Here is a 24275-nt window from a genome sequence, read left to right on the forward strand (position 1 = left end):
TGATGGGTGTTAGATTAAGTGGGTTGATGATGTTTTTTAAGTTATACATATTCTTGTGGATTTTTGTTCCAGTTTTTCTATCAATTTTTTGAGAGCAGCTATTTACTTTTTTAATTATTTTTTTTTTGGCCACGTGATGTAGTCTGTGGGATCTTAGTTCCCTCGGCAGTGATCATATCCCAGCCCTTAGCAGTGACAGCAAGGATTCCTAACCACTGGACCCCCAGGGAATTCTCAAGAGCAACTATCATTGAATTTTCTGTTCCTACCTCTAATTCTGTCGATTTTAGTTTCATATATTTGGGACTCAGTTGTTAGGTTTTTGTAATTATTATTTGTTCTTGTAACTCAACTCTCTTATTATAAAATGTTTCCCCAGTCCAGTAGCAATTTTTTCTTAAAACTTTGTCTTTTATTAGTGTAATCTCTCCAGCTCTTTTTTTGCATACTATTTGTATTATGTATCTTTTTCTATCTTTTAACTTATTTGTGTCTTTGAATTTTACTATCTTCTATATACCATATTTAATTGGATCATTAAAAAATTCCATCCTACCTGTCTCTACATTTTGGATCATAGCATTTAATTACGTTTACTGTAAATGCTGCTAAGGTAGGAGTTATGTTTGAAATTTTGCTATTTGTTTTCTATGTGTCTTTTTTATTCATCTGTTCCTCCCTTACTTCCTTCTCTTGTGTGAAATAGATATTTTCTAGTGTAACATGTAAATTCTCTTTTCTGCTTATTCTTTTTAAAAAGTTGTTTTTGTAATGTTTGCCCTGAGGATTACAACTGGCATCTTAACTTAAATCAGTCTGATTTAGATTAATATTAATATTAACTTACTTTCAGTAGCGTATAGAGATTTTGCTCTAATGGAGAACTTGGCTTCATCCCTTCCTTTTTTCTGTGTGATATTATTGTCTTACAAATTATACCTTCAAACGTTATAAGACCATCAACAAAAATTTATATTAATTGCAGTATGTAGTTGTCTTCTAAATCAGATAGGAGAAGAAAAAAATTACAAAAATTGTGTTATATTGTGTTTTATATTTATCTGTGTAGTTACCCTTACTAATAATCTATTTCTTCAAGTTGATTTGAGTTTACCCCCTAGTGTCTTTTCATTTTAGACTGAAAGATTCTCATAGAACTGGTAACTGTGAATCCCCTCAGCATTCATTTGTCTTGTAGTATCGATTTCTCTCACAATTTTGAAGAATAGTTTTCCTGAATATAGAATTCTTGACTGACAGTCTCCCTTCCCATTCCCAACATTTTGTATTGTTCCACTGCCTCTGGCCTCCATAGTTTCTAATGAGAAGTTAGTGTTAACTTTACTGAGAATTTCATATAGATGATGAGTATTTTTCTTTTGATGGTTTCAAGAATCCTTTGTTTATGTCTTTCTAAGTCTGAATACAGTGTGCTAAGGTATAAGTTTAGCTAAGTTTATTCTATTTGGGACTCATTTGTTTTTCATCAGTTTGAAAGTATATTAGTCATACTGGATTAGGGCCCACTCTAATGACTTCATTTTAAATTAATTACCTCTGTAAGGACTCTATTTCCAAATATTGTCACATTCTAAGGTACCAGGTATTAGGACTTAAACATGTCTTTTGGAGTTACATAATTCAACCCATAATATGAATTTTATAGAATTAGACTAGGAAAGTGATTAAGCAATCATACACACACACACCCCAGAAGCAATAACAATAACAACAATTCCTCTTTGGGGAAGAGGGATCTAATTTTCAGAGTTGTGACATTTATTTTATCTAAAATGTCCAGTTTCAACAAAAATTTATGTGTATTATGAAGGAACGAGAAAGACACAAAGGGAAAAGAAGACATGGGGAGAAAAGAGCATGGAACCGTTGTCTTGAATCTACAAACCAGGATATGCTATAGATTGCCAGAAATCACCTGGAGCTGGATGAGATGAGGAAGGATTCTCACCTAGAGTGGTCAGAGATTATGTGGCCCTCCTGAAATCTTGATTTTGAACTTCTAGCCTCCAGAACAATGAGACAATAAATTTCTGTTTTTTAAAGACATCTCAGTTTTGATACTTTATTGTGGCAACCCTGAGAAACAAATAAAAATTTGTAGTCCCCAGTGTGCAGACACTGAATTCTTTACTAGGTATGCTTAGTAGTCAGCTAATGACTCATCTCACATGCTAGCAAAGTAATGCTCCAAATTCTCCAAGCCAGGCTTTAACAGCACGTGAACAGTGAATTTCCAGATGTTCAAGCTGGATTTAGAAAAGGCAGAGGAACCAGAGATCTAATTGCCAACATCTGCTGGATCACTGAAAAAGCAAGAGAGTTCCAGAAAACATCTACTTCTGCCTTATGGACTATACCAAAGCCTTTGACTGTGTGGATCACGATAAACTGTGGAAAATTCTGAAAGATGTGGGAATACCAGACCACCTGACCTGACTCCTGAGAAATCTGTATGCAGGTCAGGAAGCAACAGTTAGAACTAGACATGGAACAACAGACTGGTTCCAAATTGGGAAAGGAGTACCTCAAGGCTGTATATTGTCACCCTGCTTATTTAACTTATATGCAGAGTACATCATGAGAAATGCTGGGCTGGATGAAACACAAGCTGGAATCAAGATTGCCAGGAGAAATATCAATAATCTCAGATAGACAGATGACACCACCCTTATGGCAGAAAGTGAGGAAGAACTTAAGAGCCTCTTGATGAAAGTGAAAGAGGAGAGTGAAATAGTTGGCTTAAAACTCAACATTCAAAAAACTAAGATCATGGCATCCAGCCCATCACTTCATGACAAATAGATGGGGAAATAATGGAAACAGTGGCAGACTTTATTTTGGGGGGCTCCAAAATCACTGCAGATGGTGACTTCAGCCATGAAATTAAAAGATGCTTGCTCCTTGGAAGAAAAGTTATGACCAAATTAGACAGCATATTAAAAAGCAGAGACATTACTTTGCCAACAAAGGTCCATCTGGTCAAGGCTATGGTTTTTCCAGTGGTCATGTATGGATGTGAGAGTTGGACTGTGAAGAAAGCTGAGCACAGAAGAATTGATGCTTTTGAACTCTGGCATTGAAGAAGGCTCTTGAGAGTCCAGTCCCTTGGACTGCAAGGAGATTCAACCAGTCCATCCTAAAGGAGATCAGTCCTGGGTGTTCATTGGAAGGACTGATGCTGAAGCTGAAACTCCAATACTCTGGCCACCTCATGTGAAGAGCTGACTCATTTGAAAAGACCCTGATGCTGGGAGGGATTTGGGGCAGGGGGAGAAGGCGACGACAGAGGATGAGATGGTTGGATAGCATCACCGACTCAATGGACATGAGTTTGAGTAAACTCCGGGAGTTGGTGATGGACAGGGAGGCCTGGTGTGCTGCGATTCATGGGGTCGCAAAGAGTCGGACACGACTGAGCGACTGAACTGAACTGAATGACTGATCAGAGATTCCCATAAATGATTGGGACCAGTAAGTTTTCTAGTCTTTGCTAAGGAGCTCTCTGTGTAGGTTAAGGCATTCCTTCTATGCTCAGGCAAATTATTAATCTAACTTAGGCTTCATTTCTAGTTTTCACAGGGCTTCAGCGTCAGACAAAAGTGAGAGCTTGGGGCCCTGTCAGGCCTTCTCTGGGCATTTGTACAGCCCTGGATGTGCACATGGTCTTCGAGATATTTATGAATGCATCAGCACTTTTCAAAGGCCCTTCTGGACGTCTCTTCTCCCGGATCTTCCTTTTAAATTTTAGGCTGGGATTTCCCCTGTCCCCCTTGCCGCCTAAACTGGCATTGCTGCCTTAGGCTGTTGCTGTGTTAACCAAAATTGCAGTTGATTGTTTTTGTTAGATATCCTGCTGAGAGTGCTTTTTTCAAGACCTGCATATGGAGTATTTTCAAGGAGCCAAGAGATAGGTTCGATGAGGAGAATGCTCTGGAGATGGTGCTTTTTGAGGAGCTCATGGTCTACCATTTTCCAATGACTGCAACACTGCTTATTTTTATGGTGGCAAGATTTCAGAGCTGTTGGTTTTCAAGGCTGGCTTGGAGCTAGGGAAGGAGGATGGGAATAGGCCAAATTTAAAACCCACAAACTCAACTGTATTAATTAAAGCTCAGAAGTTTTTCTTAAATAAATTCTCCCTAGATTGTGACAGTTGTTGACTTAGATTCGGAAGTACAGAAAAAGTTGATTTTGACAAATTTTTCAGTATCTTGTTGCTTTTATGGAAGAATAGACATATAGGGTCTTCAATCTGATAATGTGACTACCATACTTATATTTAAATCAGGGGTGAAACAGGGAAGCCTGGCGTGCTGCAGTCCACGGGGTCACAAAGAGTTGGCCGTGACTGAGCAACTGAACTGACTGATACATAAAAAGAAAAAATCTAGTGCTATCTGCAGAGATGTGGGTGGTCCTCGAGATTGTCATTTAGAGTGAAGTAAGTCAGAAAGAGAAAAATAAATGTCTTATAATATCATGTATATGTGAAATCTAGAGAAATGGTTCAAATGAACTTATTTGCAAAGCAGAAATAGAGCCACAGACGTAGGACACCAAGGGGGAAGAGGAGTAGGGTGAATTGGGAGATTGGGGTTGACGTGTATATACTACCATGTCTCAGACAGCCCACTAATGAGGATGTACTGTATAGCACAGGGGCGTCTACGCAGTGATCTGTGGTGACCTAATGGGAAGGAAATCTGAAAATGAGTATATGTATGTATATGTATCCATGTAACTGATTCACTTTTGTATACATCAGAAACTAACACAACACTGTAAAGCAAATACATTTCAATCAGTTCAGTCGCTCAGTCGTGTCCGACTCTTTTCGAACCCAGGAATCGCAGCACGCCAGGCCTCCCTGTCCATCACCAACTCCCGGAGTTTACTCAAACTCATGTCCATTGAGTCAGTGATGCCATCCAACCATCTCATCCTCTGTGGTCCCCTTCTCCTCCTACCCCTAGTCCCTCCCTGCATCAGGGTCTTTTCAAATGAGTCAGCTATTCACATCAGGTGGCCAAAGGATTGGAGTTTCAGCTTCAGCATCAGTCCTTCCAATGAACACCCAGGACTGATCTCCTTTACGATGGACTGGTTGGATCTCCTTGCAGTCCAAGGAACTCTCAAGAGCCTTCTCCAACACCACAGTTCAAAAGCATCAATTCTTCTGTGCTCAGCTTTCTTTATAGTCTAACTCTCACATCCATACATGACCACTTGAAAAACTATAGCCTTGACTAGATGGACCTTTGTTGGCAAAGTAATGTCTCTGCTTTTTAATATGCTATCTAGGTTGGTCATAACTTTCCTTCCGAGGAGTAAGCGTCTTTCAATTTCATGGCTGCAATCACCATCATACACTTCAATAAAAATTAATTAAAAAATTAATAAATCAGGAATTTACAAACAGTAAATTTATTCTACAAATAATTCTACAAATAGTAGAATTTAGATATTAAGAACATAAATTTTGGAGTAACACAGAGTCATATGAATTTCACAAGTCCCTTCCTTTCTATGAGCCTCTTTTTTTTGCATATCTGTACAATTAAGCTAATGATACACATTTAACAAGACTGACACCATTAGATCTGTCATCATGACAGATCTTTTCTTAGACTGCAATTAAAGAAAAAGAAGAATAAACAGGAAAAGCATTGTAAACCTTTCAGGATGGCAGCTCACTATACAATTTAGCCTTTCAAAATGTCTCTTCTTTGCTTCCCTCTTCTCTGATTCTCTGCTTTTTGCAACTCCCGTTGCTGTTTCTTGAGTCACGTGTTGAAACGGCATGGTCATGGAAGTTTCTCACTTCGCTTTGCAGAGTTTTTGTCCAAGGGCTTAGCTCACCTGCGTGCTGTGGGAAGGTGGTTCTCAAGGCGCCGGAGGAGCTGTGCCAGTGACCCCGATACTGGCTCACTCACCTTTTAATGGAGCAGCCCCACCTGGGATCTTCAAGAATACGCACCATGGAGTAGGGATCCCGTTTCAAAGGGAGCTTCCCCTGTATTTGGAGAATCTCTGATAGTCCTGAGAATGCCAGGAATGGGGGTTGATACCCCAGCCCTAGTCTCTCGTTTTACACTCTTATATTTCAGTGGCACAAACAGTTGTTGCTGTTTAGTTGCGACTTCATGTCTGAGGAGTAACACAGCCAGTCATCTGAATCTTGGCACAAGTCCGATGACTACATCCTTTCTAGCATTGAGCCTCTTTTTTTTGCATATCTGTACAATTAAGCTAGGTGATACACATTTAAGGCAAGACTGACAGCCATTAGGGTCATCATGACAGATCATGTTCTAGTCTTAGCTGTTAAAGAAAAAGAAGACAAGAAAACAGGAAAAATCTGTCAGTTTTATTTGTAAACCTTTCAGGAGCATGCATCTCACTAAGGACAATTTAGTCTTTCAAAATGTCTCTGGCTTCTGGACTTCAGTCTAGAACTGAACTCGACTCCAAACACAGCGAAGGCATGTGGGGGTTTGTAGCCCACGCACAGTGAGGGGGTCAGTGAATGGAGAAAAGCTAAGAGGAACCTGATTAGATAGCAGCAGTGTGGGTATTCTTGCTAAACTGTGCTCAGCAAACCGAAGGTTGAGGGTCCAAAGGAGTCTCGTTTAACTTTGGTCAAGGAGGGCTTCCTTGTCAGTGTGAAACATCAAAATGATTGCTGCTTCACTTCTGTTTTCTAAATCTTACTCAAGAATATTCCTTATGGGGTCTTCCTGGGTGGTCCAGTGGCTAAGACTTCACACTCCCAGTGCAGGGATCCCTGAGCTTGATCCCTGGTCAGGGAATTAGATCCCACATGTCGTGACTGAGGAGTTCAAATGCCACAACTAAGACCCAGCACAGTCAACCAAACAAACAAGCAAAAATTAGGGGGAAAAAAAAAGAATTCTTCCTTATGGTTCATTTTAACTGAGAAATTCGGGAAATGTAGTTCAGCATAGTCAAATGTGTAGTTAACACATTGCAAACCTACCACACTGTTATTTGTGGAGGTGCGGGGTGGGGGGTCATGCTTCTTTTTCTAGTCTTATTTTCCTGCTGTGAAATCCAGGACACGGGGAGTGGGCTCACTCACTGTCTCTCCTGAAAGCAGGTAGGTAGGAGACTGAGGGGGGATGTTGGCTACCTCTGCCCCCTGCTTCTGCTCTGTTTTTGCCTTTTTCTCCTCATCAGTTAAATTATATTTTACCCTCATTTAAAATATCTTCTTGTGATAAGAACATAACATGGGATTTATCCTCTTAAATCTTCAGTGTGCATTATTGTTGACTATTGTTGTAATGTTGTCCATCTCTAGAGCTTATTCATATTACTTAGCTAAAACTTCATGACTTCTGATTAATAATTACCCACTCCCCCCTGGTCTCAGCCCCTGGTAACCACCATCCCACTCTTTGACTTTATGGATTTGACTATTTTAGACACCTCATTTAAGTACAATCATGCAATACTTGTCTTTCTGTGTGTGATTATTTCACATACTGTAATTCAATTTTTTTTTTATTTTTGTAATTCTATTTTAAGTGAACATTCTGGTCTCCTTCCCTCACTTCTAGGTCCTTCTCTCCAGGACAGAAGGGGAGGCATACTTTCATTTGGGTTGTGAACCTGCTCGTGTTTATTGAGATCTATATAGCATTGTTACTGGGCTTTCTGGTGAATCATGCAGTCTGCCAGAAAATAGCCATTTACTGACAACCAAAGCAAAAACATAAACAATTTTATGTTCATTTACTCTTAAAGGATAATATGGAAATAATTTACATCTAAGGCAGGGAATGTCCTCTAAGCTTAAGAGACTTTAGAGGTGCTCAGGACGACGTTTTGCATTGTGGAGTCAACATATTTAAGAGCTTGCCTTAATCAGGCCTTGCTCAGATGTTCAAGACCCTCGTTCCTTCTGTGCAGGGGGTCACCTCCTCCTGTCTTTCCTGACCTCATCTTTCTGCACGTGACCCAGGCCACCAGAATGGTGGCTGGTTAGGGGACAGGCTTATGTTGCAGGGTCTTTCACTCCCTCACGTTGTTAATTTGTTTCTTAAAATGAATGAAAGGTAGATCCTTGGTTGCTTGAAAGCGTGATGTAAAAAAATGGGAGGAAAAGCGAGTAACTTAAGTAAGAGGATAGTAAGTGAGCCACCTCCTCAGTGTTCATGGGCTGAAGTCAACAGACACTGTCTTATGTTGAGATATTTATGAATAAACATTTCCATATTGTTTAGAGTTGTGGAAAGAAAGTATTACTCATTCAGTCGTGTCCAACTCTTTGTGACCCCATGGACTGTAGCCCACCAGGTTCCTTTGTCCGTGGGATTCTCCAGGCAAGAATACTGGAGTGGGTAGCCATTCCCTTCTCCAGGGGATCTTCCCGACCCAGGGATCAAACCCAGGTCTCCTGCATTTCAGGCAGATTCTTTACCATCTGAGCCACCAGAAGACTTGTGGAAGCAACCACCAAGAAGAACCAGAACCATAAACACTCTTAAATGGTTGTTTCCAGAGGAAAAAAAACTGGGAATATGTTTCGGAAGGAGTGAAGTAGAGTAGAAAACCCTTGCTTTTTGCTGTAATACCTGTCTCAATGACATTTTTCTTCCATCTGATCGTATTATTTTGATGATAATTTTTTAAAAAGTCAAACTAAAACCCTTTCAAGTAATCTTACACTATTTTACCTGGATGCATCACATGCATTTTGTTAGTGATTGAACACAGGCTCTATTTAACAAAGGTGGAACGAAAAGGGCAGCACTCTTTTGTTTCAGAGAACCCATGAACATCATTTCTACCGATATAGGCAGGAAAAGTCATCAGCTGTCATTTATGCAGAATTTAAAAATTCTGTTACAATGGATAAAGAGAGAAAGATACAGCTCAAAGAGTATTTGGATGTTGCTGGGCACAAGGCTTCTAATTGCTGATATAACTGGAGCAGACGTTTTTGTGGCCCTAGAAGGGGTGTTGAAGTCCACATGCATGAATCCGGGGCTCTCCATGAGCACCCAGGTTGACTGGGCCCTGCGGTCCTTTATGACCCCTCTCCGCTCAGCAGAGGTAGGCGTGACCTTCCCATGCAGTGGAGCTCACTACTGTTTTCTCAAGAGGTGTTTTGGCAATGGGATCTCTTTCCTGAATCTCTGGACCACCTTTCTGGGGCCAGGGCTTGCTGCCAGGCAGGCTCCGCTCCTTGCTGAGTACAGCATGCAGCCTTTTTATCCCAGCTGCTCTGCTCCAAAGCTGCTGAAGAAATGTCTGGCATGGGGAGTTCTGAGTTCTCGTGGTGTGAGAAGGTGGCTTGGCTTCAGATAGGCAGCGTGATGCTGAAAATGGCCACGCATGGCCTTCTTCCCTAAGTGCGGTAGTGTTGCCGGTGAAAGGGAGAAGGGAGAAGCTAGAATTATTTCAGAACTCTTTCAATGCTGACTTTCCAGAAGCCTCCCAGTTGACAGAAGCCATCTTCCAAGGATATTTTGCATATTCAGATGGGAGATGATTTATGTATCCAGCAGGTAACCCACAATACCTTGAGAAAAACAAATCTCAAGCCATGACTTGTTGCATGCAATGTGAAGTGCACATCTTTTATTATACTTTGTGTCTTATTTAAATTAAATAATTTTTTCTTCTTTATTATTTTCTAAATCAGATCAGAATATGCCAGCTCTGCATTTATCACCAACTCTTAATTTTTTCCAGTTATTCCAAAGTACTTATTTTCTTGAATAACTTCTTTTTTTCATCTTTCTTTTCTGGGACAGCAGATAGGGGACTTACGTGCCAATCTAGTTTTATTCTATTAATGGATGAATTCTCAGAGTGTGGAAATAGTCCTCTTTCATGAAACTGTGAATCTAAGAATAATCCAATGCCAGACTTTGCTTGTGTTATTGGTGGGTGTGACACATTCAGGCTATTAAGTGTTTTTAAATAGAATAGAATCATAGATTTCCTTGATTGTTCTAAGGTCAGATTCGGTACTCTTCCCTTCAATGTCAGGATACAAGTTCTGTCTCCATTTTCAAAGTCAGCCTCTCCCCTTGACCTCCACCTGTATGCTTTCCCTCTCACGTCCTCAGGAAACATTCACACTTACTACATCATGTTTCTCAACTTCAACCTTTTTATCGGTGTTTTTCTTGGACATTTAAACATTAAGCAGACTCTCTACTACTGAAAAAAATGTTTCCTTAATCTTAGGACCCCCTGTAGTCACTGATGTGTCCATCATCTATTAACTATCTTGTCAGCAGGTATTTTTTTGAAACATGGATGATTTTTAAAGCCCTGTATTAATGCTGTAAGATCAGTAAGATGTATTCTTTCCACCAAAGAGGTCTGCAGCAGTAGAAGAGGCTCTCCCTAGATTTGTGGCCTGACTTCTGCCACTTCCTAGTTGTGGTAAGTGTCTTTATCTCTCTGCACTTCACCCTCCTTCATCTGAAAAATAGGCAGTATTGCTTAAAGTCACCATGATTCTGTGACTTATGAACAAGTGATGATATGATAGTATGTCATAGGTGGCTGTAAGGGAACAATACTTACAATGGAAATTCTGTGGAAGGTAAAACCACCTTCTGCTGTCTCATCAAGTGGAAAAGGTAGCAATTTTAATGGGACTCCCCCCCCCAAATTCCAGCAGTAGAAAAATCTGGGTGAAGCTGTGGAGACCAGAAGTGTGCAGATGTGTGTAAGACATGGCACACAATCTTAGGTAACTGCTAGATTGTTTCCACCTCACCAGCTTGATAATCAATCCAGTTGTTAGGTCGAGCACCTAGAGTGAGGAAGAGCAAGATGACATAGGATTGGAGACGGATGACGGAGAATGTCAACTTTTAGGAGGTAGATGGAGAAAGAGGATTTGATAAAGAAGCCAGAGGAAGTCTAGAGAATTATGAAAAAAAATCACCAAGTTTCCAAAGGAGAGAGTGTAATCCACATGGTGAAATGCTTCAGAAGCTGAAGAGTGTGAGAAATGATCAAAAACAATTTTATTAACCAAGAGGTCATTGGTGAATTTTGAGCATGAGAGGAAAGTCACTCAGCATTGAATTTAACATTGAGATATTGAGAAAAGAAAACTATGAGAGATCAGTGTTTTATAATTAAATGGGCCACTGCCATTTGAGAGGATAATGAGCAAAACTTTCTTTTCCTCTCTCTCTCACACACATTGTCCTTTTCTCTTTTAAAAACAGGAATCTTTGGCTTCTGTTTGTGCCAATTTCATCTTGTTTCTTTGCCAATGGTGTTTCATTGCTAGACGACTCTGCTGTAAACAAATTAACAAAATTTGCTAACCTATCAACTATTACAGAACTCTTCAAAACCCGCGAGCAGTAAACAAAAGCTGGAGGAATTTGGGCATATGCTGGGATTGTTAATTTACTTAATAACTTTTAAGCATAACTAAATTCTAAGTAACACTTTTACCAGTAAAATGGTAATTTGTAGGCAGCTGCCTTTGCCTACTGCAGGAACATTCATCTTTTAAGTTCAAAACCAAGGATATTCACCACTTGTATAGCTATTATATTATATATTTTATTGTATTATATTCCTTATCTCCGATGTAGCAATCTAATACATAATGAGAAAGAGCAAAAGGCCCAAAGGAAAGAACAGGTAATCCTAAAAGTTGCCCTTTAGCTTGCTCAAAAGCCTTGACTAATAACCGTAGTCATTAATAACTTATTAAGTGCTAGGGATTTGATTGGAATTTTATTGTCTCTATATTTTCCAATTACCCCCAATATACAGGTAAGGAAATTGAAAGCTTGACGGTCAGTAAATCATCCAGAAGCCCATAGGAATAAGTGGGTGAGGCAGCACCTCAATGAGAGCTTTTTAAGTCGTTACTCTTCAGGCCTCAATCAGCCCATATCGGTGTGTGCCAGGGACAGTGCATTCAACCCCCGGATGGATGTAGATGGAAGGCGTTTGATATCTGTCAAAGGACAAATATTTATTAGTCAGAGGTATTTGGCTTTAAGTAACAGAAACTCACACACATTAGCTTAAACAAGCAGAAGGAAATGGGCTGGAAGAACAATGCTGTATTTCAAGGAAGACCTGAGCAACCAGTCTTCAGGAACAACAGAAATCAAGGAAGCTCTAGGACTTAAAATTAAAGTTATCAGTTGCCTATTACGCAAACACTGAGGCTTTTTTCCTGGTTCTCTCAGCTTTGTTGACATATGGTTCAAATCTTTGCAAGAAATCTTGTGTCCTGGCAAGGATAGGCTTCCAGGGAGTCAGAGGTCTGTGCCTGGTGCTGTTACCTATTACCAGGGCCCAGGGTCACATTGTGTACACATAGCTATAGTGCTCAATTCTTTATATCAGGGAGAGTTCTCAGAAAATGGTAAGACTGGGGAAAATGGTGTCATAAACGGGACAATATTTAGAATAAGACTATCCTGGAAAATCACTATATATATAAATGCTAAATCATGATCTCTTCTGCACTGAATATTGGTGTAAAGGAAAGGTTAGGAGTCTACAGGCAAAGAGTACTTCTGACTGACTCTTCTACTCTTTCCACAGATGCTATGAGAATGTAATAGGACAATTTTGTTGGCCTAGGAGAGTTTTGATAGACAGAGTGCCTGACGAACTATGGACAGAGGTTCATGACATTATACAGGAGGCTGTGACCAAGACCATCCCCAAGAAGAAGAAATGCAAGAAGGCAAAATGGTTGTCTGAGGAGGCCTTACAAATAGCTGAGAAAAGAAGAGAAGCAAGAGGAAAGGAGAAAAGGAAAGATATATCTATCTGAATGCAGAGTTCCAAAGAATAGCAAGGAGAGATGAGAAAGCCTTCCTCAGTGATGAGTGCAAAGAAATAGAGGAAAACAATAGAGTGGGAAAGACTAGAGATCTCTTCAAGAAAATTAGAGATACCAAAGGAACTCATGCATATGAAATGGGCACAATAAAGGACAGAAATGGTAAAGACCTAACAGAAGCAGAAGAGATCAAGAAGAGGTGGCAAGAATACACAGAACTGTACAAAAAACATCTTAATGACCCAGATAACCATGATGGTGTGGTCACTCACCTAGAGCCGGACATCTTGGAGTGCGAAGTCAAGTGGGGCTTAGGAAGCATTACTATGAACAAAGCTAGTGGATGTGATGGAATTCTAGCCGAGCTATTTCAAATCCTAAAAGATGATGCTGTTAAAGTGCTGCACTCAATATGCCAGCAAATTTGGAAAACTCAGCAGTGGCCACTGGACTGGAAAAGGTCAGTTTTCATTCCAATCCCAAAGAAGGGCAATGCCAAAGAATGTTCAAACTGCCACACAATTGCATCATTTCACATGCTAGCAAAGTAATGCTCAAAGTAGGTTCACTTTGAGGTAGGTTTCAACAGTATGTGAACTGAGGACTTCCAAATGTACAACCTGGATTTAGAAAAGGCAGAAGAATCATCCATTGGATCAGAAAAGAAGCAAAAGAATTCCAGAAAAAAACCCTACTTCTGCTTCATTGACTATGTTCAAGTCTTTGACTGTGTGGATCACAACAAACTGTGGAAAATTCTTAAAGAGATGGGAATACCAGATCACTCTACCTGCTTCCTGAGACACCTGTATGCAGTTTAAGAAGCAACAGTTAGAACTGGACATGGAACAATGGACTGGTTCAAAATTGGAAAAGGAGTACTAACATACTGCTGATTATTGTCACCCTGCTTATTTAACTTATATGCAAAGTACATCATGTAAAATCTTGGGCTGGATGAAGCACAAGCTGGAATCAAGACTGCCAGAAGTATCAGTGACCTCAGATATGCAGATGGTACCACCCTAACCGCAGAAAGCGAAGAGGAACTAAGGCACCTGTTGATAAAGGTGAAAGAGGAGAGTGAAAAGCTGGCTCTTTTAAAACTCAGCGTTTGGAAAAAAAAAAAAAACAAAACACCTCAGCCTTTGGAAAACTAAGATCATGGCATCATGGAAAATAGAGAAAATTTGAAACAGTGACAGACTTTCTTTTCTTGGGCTCCAAAATCACTGCAGATGGTGACTGCAGACATGAAATTAAGAGATGCTTGCTCCTTGGAAGAAAAGCCATGACAAACCTAGACAGGGTTTTAAAAAGCAGAGACATCACTTTGCTGACAAAGGCCCGTCTAGTCGAAGCTATGGTTTCTCCAGTAGTCATGTATGGATGTGAGAGTTGAACCATAAAGAAGGCTGAGGGCTGAAGAATTGATTCCTTTGAATGTGGGGCTGTAGGAGACTCTTGCGAGTCCCTTGGACTACAAGGAGATCCAACCAGCCCATCCTAAAGGAAATCAAACCTGAATATTCATTGGAAGGACTGATGCTGAAGCTGAAACTCCATTACTTTGGCAACCTGATGCGAAGAGCCGACTCATTGGAAGAGCCTCTGGTGCTGGGAAAGATTGAAGGCAGGAAGAGAATGAGGCAACAGAGAATGAGACTCAGTGGACGTGAGTCTGAGTGCAGCAAACTCCGGAGATAGTGAAGGACAGGGAAGCCTGGCGTGCTGCAGTCCCTGGGGTCTCAGAGTTAGACATGACTGAGCGACTGAACAACAAGGAGAGTGTTAGCTCCTCTTTTCCCAGAAGAAGCTATGGTTGCTGAAGGAAGGGCTAATGTCAATTAGGCAACTAGAAAAGGCGATAAGAGAATGGGCTGAGGGCAACAGGGAGTAAATTTTTGAGGAACTGAAAGAAAGCTGGTGTGCCTGTAACGCAGATAGCAAAAGGGACCATCAAATTATCATATATTTTCACAGCCCTTTCTCTTTTATATGGACACTTATCACAGTCACTATTTTAACTTTTCTTTATGTGATCATTGAGTTAATCATAGCTCTTCTCATAATCTTAAGGTAATAAACATATATTTAAAAATGGGTAACAGATTCAAGGAATAAAAGGAAATTTGGGAAAAAATGAGGAATAGGAAGTAGGAGAGGTTGAGCTTCCTGTTTGTTTTTGCTTACCATTTGCTTACCATTGTATTCCCACTGTTCAAACTCAGCGCCTAGTACCTAACAGAGAAGCCTGAAGACTCAGGTGGACTCTGAACCCACAGGGTCTTATGGGCTCAGCTTCCACTTTCATTCTTGTGCCTTTAATTCATAAATTTTACCATATTGTTCACTTAGCACCAAGCTCTGAAGGGAGGATGTGTGTGTAGTAGTTACTATTGTGGGTGTTTGTGCATATTAGAGTGTGTGTGTGTGTGTGTGTGTTTGTGTGGTAGTGGCCCCAGTGAATAGGAAGAATCCAGCCCAACACTTGATACATGGAACTGTTGTAACCACGCATTCCGGGAAACAAACTCACTCAGAAGGACAATGCAGATAGTGAAGAGCAGTTTATTACACCGGCGGGCCGAGGCAGAGCCTCTTCTTAGCCAAGGACCCTGACCAGTTTTTGTGAAAACCTTATATACTCTAAGTGTACGTGTCCAAACCCATCTCCCCAAATTCCCTGAAGCTAGTCTGAACAAAGGAAAAGAAAGATACAATCAAAGTTAACCCACGATTTGTATGCCTTAAGCCTAGGTAGTTAACAGTGGACAATTATCAATATGCCTGTGGTCATACCCCAATAAGCATAATAGAATTTATGATTCTATAAGGTTACACAGATAATTAGGGTATTTTTTTAGGTGACGAAGAGTCTAGGTATGAGCCCTGGGGCTCTTCCTTCTGAAGGGTCTGATTTTCCAGTTTGTATGCCGTTTCCATAGATAGTGGGCATAGAGCTCAAAGTCCACAGTCTGGCCCAAGATGGAGTCCTGCTTTCAAGACGGAGCCTGTTCTGTCTGTTTCCTCCTTCAGAACAATTTTAAAGATAAATTTAAGACATAAGATTTACCAGTTGTGATTTTGTTCTTTTATGTCTTTCAGAGGAGCTAAAGAAACCCAGAAAAGTAATTCGAAAGTACTTATTTCTTGCATTCCCTCTGATAACTCTTGTTTATTTACTGGTTAACATTTCCTACCTGACTGTTCTGACCCCCAAGGAAATGCTCTCTTCAGGTTTGTATGTAAATTGCTAAGAAAATAAATAATAAAGACGGTATATGTAAGTATCCCTTTACCAGTTGGAACTGTTGTTTGCTTTTCACTATTTTATAGAGAATCTACTGTAATTTTTGAAAATGACTGAGGTGACAAAGAGTATGATTTGGTTAAGAAAAGAGTTTCACATTTAAGCATGGTAATATGTTTTTTGCTAATATGGAATAGTATACATAATGCTGGCTTATGATGCAGACTGATTCAGTACTAGTATTCCTTTCATGATTTCCTCTCACCAGAGTGATGCTATGTAATCAGAGCTTATATCTACTAAAACTTTGACAATGTGAATTTTCCAAATATTCTGCTAGGTGACATAAAGAATGATAAACTTGAAATGTAGGACATTAGCAATGAAAAGAATAGATGCTAATGGATGCTAATGTATATAGTTAGTATGATAAATATTAATGTGCAATATAATCTCATTATTTATCATAAGTAACTCTAAACTATATGGTGGCAAAGGGCCCTGAACATATTGAAAAGCTGACTAAAAGATAGCTATTTGAGATCCCTAATTGTAGAATAAAAAATGAAATAAGAAAATCTTAAGGAAATAAACATATATTTAAAAATGAGCAACACATGCAAGGAATAAAAGGAAATTTGGAAAAAAAAATGAGGAACAGGAAATATGAGAGACTAGCAATTTCCTCAAACCAGCATTAGACTCTGAACAACCGCCTTCTGTGATAAGCTATCAGCCAGTACCTTTGGAACTAATCTCTTTTGAGTAGTTATTACTGCTTTAGTAAATCTTTGGGGCACTGGAAATAAGCCTAGGGGAGGTTTAATATAAAAGTCCTAACACACTTTGCCTGAGGTCTTGAGTTACTGCCATGTAGGAAGTTGCCATATGCATGGTATCAGTGTTGATTCACAGCGGTCTAGCTCTCTTAGGGAGCTATATGCTAGAAATAATCAAGATTCTGAGAATTTATAAGAACAACCTGACTGCTAAATTGGATAAAAGCAAGTAGTGTGTTAGTTGCTCAGTCATATCCGACTCTTTGCAACACCATGGACTGTAGCCTGCCAGGCTCCTCTGTCCATGGAATTCTCCAGGCAAGAATGCTGGAGTGGGTAGCCATTCCTTTCTCCAAGGAAACTTCCCAACCCAGAGATCAAATCCAGGTCTCTTGCATTGAAGGTGGATTCTTTACCATCTGAGCCACCAGGGAAGCCCTCTACTTTGATTATGTAGAAAATAAATTTACAAAGGTAGCTAGCTATGATGCGGTCAGGGCTGTTGGTCAGCTGGCTAGCTGTAATGGTTCACTGAAGCTAACATCTGTTATGGCCAGTGCTATGGTCGTAAAGATTGTGAAAAATAATGAATATCTCTTCTCAGGTGTCATAATAGTTGCAGCATTTTTGTGGGTGGTATAGTAATTTTGGTATGTGTGGAAGACTCGAAGTATTTTGACTATATTTGATATGATTCTTTCAGACATATCCTCAGACCTTGTTTAAATTCTGAAATAATATTTTTATTGCAAGTATCTATTTTTATTGTATTATGAACTTAAATTAAGAAAAAAAAATCAGAGCTATACATGAAAACTGTATGTACAAGGACAACCATCATAACATTATCTGAGGGAGCAAAAAATTAAAGATCACCAAAATATTCAATAAATTTGAAATAGATAAATAATTTCTAGGAAGTCATATAACAGACCGTCCCGAGCTTTTCCAAAGACCGTATTTTTGAAGAATGCTTAAAGTAAAAAGACAGTAATAAGAGGATTTCACTGTATCTACCACTAGCACCCCGAGGGCTTCCCAGGTGCGCCAATGGTAGAGAACCTGCCGGCCAAAGCAGGAGACTTAAGAGAGGTGAGTTCGATCCCTGGGTTAGGAAGATCCCCTGGAGAAGGGCAATTGGCAACCCACTCCAGTGTTCTTGCCTGAAGAACCCTGTGGACAGAGGAGCCTGGCGGGCTACAGTCCATGGGGTTGCAAAGAGTTCGACATGACTGAAGCGATTTAGGAATGAGAGAAAAGGCAGGATCTACATTACAATATATAACAGAGAGTAAACAGTTAATACTGATCTACAGGTGATATTTGTTTATTCTTTACTAAATTTTTGGTCATGTCTGACATCATCGAGTCTGTTCAGCAGAGGTTCCTTCGTTTCCTTACATAGCCACCGCTGCATTCCAGCATCTTCCACAGTCAGGGTCGGATTTAGCAGGTGGGAAATAAGAACGGGCAAGGGCTGCTGTGGGTCACAGGTTATACCATCTGCTGTTCTGAAACGTCAGCCTAACTTGGTCACCAACAGATTCCATCTTTTCATCTTCACTTACATTTAAACTTACTTTCAGTCTGGATGAAGAAGAGTTTCACAGGAGCACCCTTTAGTTGTAGAAAAGGAAAAGGGCAACGACTTGACCGCATAAGGATACTATTGGAGAAAGCTGGCCTGATGCTCTAATTATCAGAATAGTGAAATAGTCTTGGTTGGCTCAGCATGCTAAAAGCTTTACTTGGGTTATCATATTTAGCCCTCTCGGTCATACAGAAGGCAGATACTACTGTTATCTCCATTTTACAGAAAAGGAACCCGGTTTATACAAGTTGAGTCACTTGCCCAAGGTCACACAGCATGAAGTGGAAACCAGCCTCAAGTCTGGGCAGTCTCTTTGGGATGTTTGTCTCTCACTAAGTACAAAATATAAGAATGAACACTGGGAGGAAGCAGCATTTTAATCACCATCAACTTTGGTTGACTTGCAACCAGCCCTTCTTTTCAGTTCTTCCTTCTACTTCCATCTAATAATGTAATGAATGTCGCTCAGTCGTGTCCGACTCTTTGCGAACCCATGGACTATACAGTCCACGGAATTCCCCAGGCCAGAACACTGGAGTGGGTAGCCTTTCCCTTCTCCAGGGGATCTTCCCAACCCAGCGAGCGAACCCAGGTCTCCCACATTGCAGGCAGATTCTTTACCAGCTGAGCACCAGGGAAGCCTATCTAGCTATCCCCTAATTGTATCAGTTATTGAGCAGCCACTAGGATTTGAGTATCTAGCGAGGTGTTCTGGGTGTAGAAAGGAATAAGACTTGGCTTCTGCATTCCTGCAGAGTTTAGTCTACCTGGATAGTCAGGTGCCCCAAAACCATAGTAAGATCCCTGCCACACGGGGGCCTCCAGAGTACTTAGGGAGGGCACACAGGAAAAGACAATCTTCTTTTTTTAACCGCTGATCCTCAGTGTTTTCAGACCTAAAATGGGAATAAATAATGCTCACCTCCTAAGAATGTGGGGATGTATTAAATGAGCTAAGGCATGCAAACAGTACAAAGCCACAGTGTACTTATTATTGCTTATATTATTATTTGATGTTCATTTGCGTCATAATGGGAGGCAGGGGACTTCCCTGGTGGTCCAAGGGCTAAGACTCTGCGCTCCCAGAGCAGGGGGCCTGGGTTAGGGAATTCGATCCTGTATGCTGCAACTAAGACCCAGCACAGCCAAATAAATAAATATTACCAAAAAAAAAAAAAAAAAAAAGGAAGGCAAGGGTAACCATAGCACAAGCCGTTGAAATTTGTCTCTAATACCCACATGCATGCTCTTCTTTCTTCTCTCAGTTTTTGGATAATTGATAACAGGCTGTGAAATGATAGGTTATCTTTCTCAAGGGTATTTTACCCATTAAAAGGAGTTTTCTTAATGATTTAAGCCCCAAATGAGTGACCCTCTAATTAAAGGGTTTCATAAATTGTAACTTGCTGTGTTATACTCTGGGGGTATAGACATCACAAAAGTGACTGACTTTTCTCCCTAGGACTTTTCTTTATGTGAATTGCTTACATTAACTTCCTAATATTTTATGGTTTTGTTTTTAAAATCTAGCTCTTTGGTTTATAAAAAAACTTGCTTTTATGTATATTTGAAAGAAGTCTTCTAAATGTATCTTCTTTGTTTCTGAAATGAAAAGCCAATTACCAATCTGTTTTGTTTTGATAGTCTTTAATTTTAAAAAATATGTGGGTCTATTTCTGAATGATTTATTCTGTTCTATTAATCTATTCTGTATTAGTATGCAGTTTCTTAAAAATAGCAATGTTTTAGTTACCCTATTGGGTTGAATATTGTCTCCCCAAATTCATGTCCTTACCTGCCGGGGTCCAGCCCCAGCAGGATCCAGGGGAACCCTCAGGATGAACGGCGTCGGCAAATGAGAGAGAGAGTGAGACAAAGCTCGGGGCTAAGTCTGAAGTTTATTTTCGCACGGCCCCTTTATACCCTTAACAACATCTTTGGGGAAGTGCATATTGCTTACACACAGGTCATCTCAAAACATCACAGCAACTTGACCTTCAACAGAAACGGGATGTCACCCACATACTTTTTCGTTCCCAAGAGTCTTTCTTATCATTTGGCCTTCAGGCCTGCTAACATTTTATGGCTTGCACCTGGTGTGACTTAAGCAACTTCAGTAGCCGACCCTGTTTTTCTTATAATTAATCTATTTTCTTTCTAATAAGCATCATCTCTATGGGACTAGATAGGATTACAGAAATGTGAAGGACTGCAGAAACAGCAGATATGGCACAAAACAGGCTCTTAGTCTAAAAGTCAACCACCTGCAAGAAGTCGCCAGCTAATCTCTATCTAAAGTATTTTCTATTAGGCACATTTGTGGCTATCATATTTGTGGAGCTTTTCTCACCCCGTGGAGGGGCCTATGCTTAATAGTTTCTTTTGTTAGCGTACTATGCTTAGGATGTTTAGAACAATCAAGAGCATTTTGTGCAATGAGATCACACATTTATCAAACAAGCCAGAATGCCAGCAAAATGTTTGAATGGAAGCATTTCCTTCATCTCTGGCCCCTTCATAGGGTACCAGCGTCCAGAAGATTTATTAATTAGGGTTTTAAGTTGGTCCTCATTCAGTGAAAGAGGGGCAGGAGAGCTCTCGGCAGGCAACACAAGAATCTGCAGCAGGGTAAACAAGAACAACAGCAGAAAAAGGGGGGAGGATACGGGGTGGGGTAGAGGCCGAGGCCAACTTGGAGGGTCCCTTATCCTAGACGGCCTTGCCTGTCAGGTTTTTTCCTCGTGACCTCGTCATGAATGGGGTCCTGGACGGCCTTGCCTGCCCGGTATTTTCTTCATGACCTCGTCACGAGCGGGACCTCCCATAATGGCTCCCGGCACTTTCCTGAACCTCAGAATGTGAATCTATTTGGAAACCATGCTTTTACAGAAGTAGTTAAGAAGAGGTTGTACTGTGTATAGGATAGGCACTTAATTCAACAAGATGATGTCTTTGAAAGCAGATGAGCAGAGCCATGCAGAGGGAAGATGTGTGATGGGACACAGAAAATGCCATGGACTTCTGAGGCAGCGACTGGAGTAATGTATCTGCAAGGATATCCAACCAGTCCATCCTAAAGGAGATCAGTCCTGGGTGTTCATTGGAAGGACTGATGCTGAAGCTGAAACTCCAGTACTTTGGCCACCTCATGCAAAGAACTGACTCATTGGAAAAAACCCTGATGCTGGGAAAGATTGAAGGCGGGAGGAGAAGGGGGCGACAGAGGCTGAGATGGCTCAAAGGCATCACCGACACGATGGACGTGAGTTTGAGTAAACTGCTGGAGTTGGTGATGGACAGGGAAGCCTGGAGGGCTGCAGCCCGTTGGGTCACAAAGAGTCAGACACGACTGGGCGACTGAACTGAACTGATCTGCAATTTGGGGAAAATGCCAAGAGTGGCCAGAAACTTGACCTTTCAGAGAAGGCATAGCCCTGTTGGACTTCTAGCCCACAGAACTGTGGGAGAATAAATTTCTGTTTTTTTCACGTCACCCGGTTTCTGGTACTCTATGGCAGCCCTAGGGAACTTACACAGTTTTTAATGCTCTTAAAAAAAAGTCCTGTTTGGTTATCTGGTAGTGTATGTCAATTTTCCTCACCTTGTAAAAAATGAGTATTAGTTATTACTGCCTTTTCATACGCCGTAGCAAATTCTATTTGAATTTTTATTTTCATTACTTGGTTGTACTGGTTACTTCTGGAAGAACTCACATTTTCCAATACTGAGTCTTCCTTTTCAAATCTTGCTATTTATTAGGTTATCTTTATGTCTTCAAAGAAGTTTTATAATTTTTTTTATAAAGATCTTGCAAATTTTTGTTTATTCCTATATGTTTCATATTTTCTTTTTTTGACAGTGACTATGTTTGGGATACTTTAATCCCTCATTATTTTTTCCAACTGGTGATTGTCGGTATTTAGGAAAGCTATTTTTATTGTGGATGATCTTGTATTTGGCTACTTAACTGAAGTCTCATTATTCCAATAATTTTTTAGAAGCATATTTCTCATTTGCTAGGAAGATAATTGTCGTCTTCAGAAAGAGAATTTTGTTTCTTTCACTTTAGTTTTTAGACATCAATTATATGTTTTGCCTTGTGGCGATGACAAATACCTCCAAAACAAGGTTGAAAACTGTAATGATATTTGCATCCTTGCTCTGATCTTAACTTCAGTGGAAATAATTTTTTATGTTTTACAATTAAAAATAACTAATGCAAGTTTATACATATGTGCAATCACATAGATATTTATAGGAAAATTCTTATTCTAGCACATTTTCTTTTCCTTTCCTTACAGTGATAAGCTTTTGTTTAGTTGAGTAAAAATAAATATGAATTCCCTTCCTCAACAAAAAAAGTAAAAGAGAGGCATGAAGCTTTCATGAACCCTTAAGAGTAGATGTATATTTCTACATTGCACCATCTTTCTATCTCAAGCATTCCCATCATCACCGCAGACTCATCAAAAGAGATGATGGTTCCAGTGACTTTCCCTGTGGTTATCTGCTCACTCTGGAGGGTAAGACGGCTCTACATATGGGCCTCTGCACTTTTCTAAAACACTTTCTAACGTGATTCACCTGAGATTTCCTTTGTCAATGTTCTGGGGAATTCTCTTTACCTCTTACCTCCACCTGTTTCTTTTGTCCCACGTATTTCTCTTTTTCAGCTGATTCTTCGTTTTGGAAGGGCATGTTATTTTGTAACTTCATGTAAAAGGTAATGGGAGAAAAATTTCATGAGATATTGCAAGTATGTAAGTGTCTATTTTATGTCCTTACTTGAGTGATAGCTTGCAAGTAATAGAATTCTTTGGAAATAATTTTCCTTCAGAATTTTGAAGGCATTTCTCCACTGAATTCTAACTTCCAATATTGCTCTTGACATTTCAAAATCATTCTAATTTTTAAAATTTCTTGTTTAATTGTTCTGGTTAGACATTCTAGTATATTCTAATTCCTAATCCTATATATGTGGCCAAAGTCCTGTTTTTCCCCCCAACCTGAAAAAATGTAGCTACATTTTTGGTCTTCAGTATTTAAAAAAAATTAATGGTAATGAATTTTTATGTGTCTTTATTTTCACCTATTGTGTTAGAACTTCACAAGCATTTTCAAAATGGAAAATATTTTGGTTTGGGGAAATTGTCTTGGATCATTTCATTGATATAATGCCTCCTCTCTATTTCTGTTGGTTTTTCTGGAATTTTTGTTATTTTTGTGTGAACCTCCTGAACTTGTCTTTTGATTTTCTTATCTCTTGTTTCCTATCTTTAACCTCTATTTGCTTGTTGTTACTTTTTTGTTGCTCTTTGTTGTTCAGCCGAGTCCAACTCTTTGCAACCCCATGGACTGTAGCACGCCAGGCCTCCCTGTCCTTCAACATCTCCTGGAGCTTGCTCAAACTCATGTCCATCCAGCTGGTGATGCCATCCAACCATCTCATCCTCTGTTGTCCCCTTCTCCTCCCACCTTCAATCTTTCCCAGCATCAGAGTCTTAATGAATTGGCTCTTCGCATCAGGTGGTGAGATTATTGGAGTTTCAGCTTCAGCATCAGTCCTTCCAATGAATATTCAGGACTGATTTCCTTTAGGATTGACTGGTTTGATCTTGCTGTCCAAGGGACTCTCAAGAGTCTTCTCCAACACCACAGTTCAAAAGCATCAATTCTTCAGCACTCAGTCTTCTTTATGGTCCAACTATCACATCCATACATGACTCCTGGAAAACCAGTAGTTTTCAGATGTTTTGTGATCCTTAACTGTCTGCTCATAATTAATAATAATGCACCAAAAAGTTGACTGGAAACTCC

At 40.0% G+C, this 24275-nt stretch overlaps 1 pseudogene; it reads left to right on the forward strand.

Annotated features, from left to right (window-relative positions):
- The first annotated feature begins 8934 nt into the window (after window positions 1-8934).
- Window positions 8935-16460, forward strand: LOC122450964 (annotated as a pseudogene).
- The last annotated feature ends 7815 nt before the right edge of the window (window positions 16461-24275 follow it).

This window comes from Cervus canadensis, chromosome 12 (assembly GCF_019320065.1).
Source record: "Cervus canadensis isolate Bull #8, Minnesota chromosome 12, ASM1932006v1, whole genome shotgun sequence".
NCBI classification, from domain to species: Eukaryota; Metazoa; Chordata; class Mammalia; order Artiodactyla; family Cervidae; genus Cervus; species Cervus canadensis.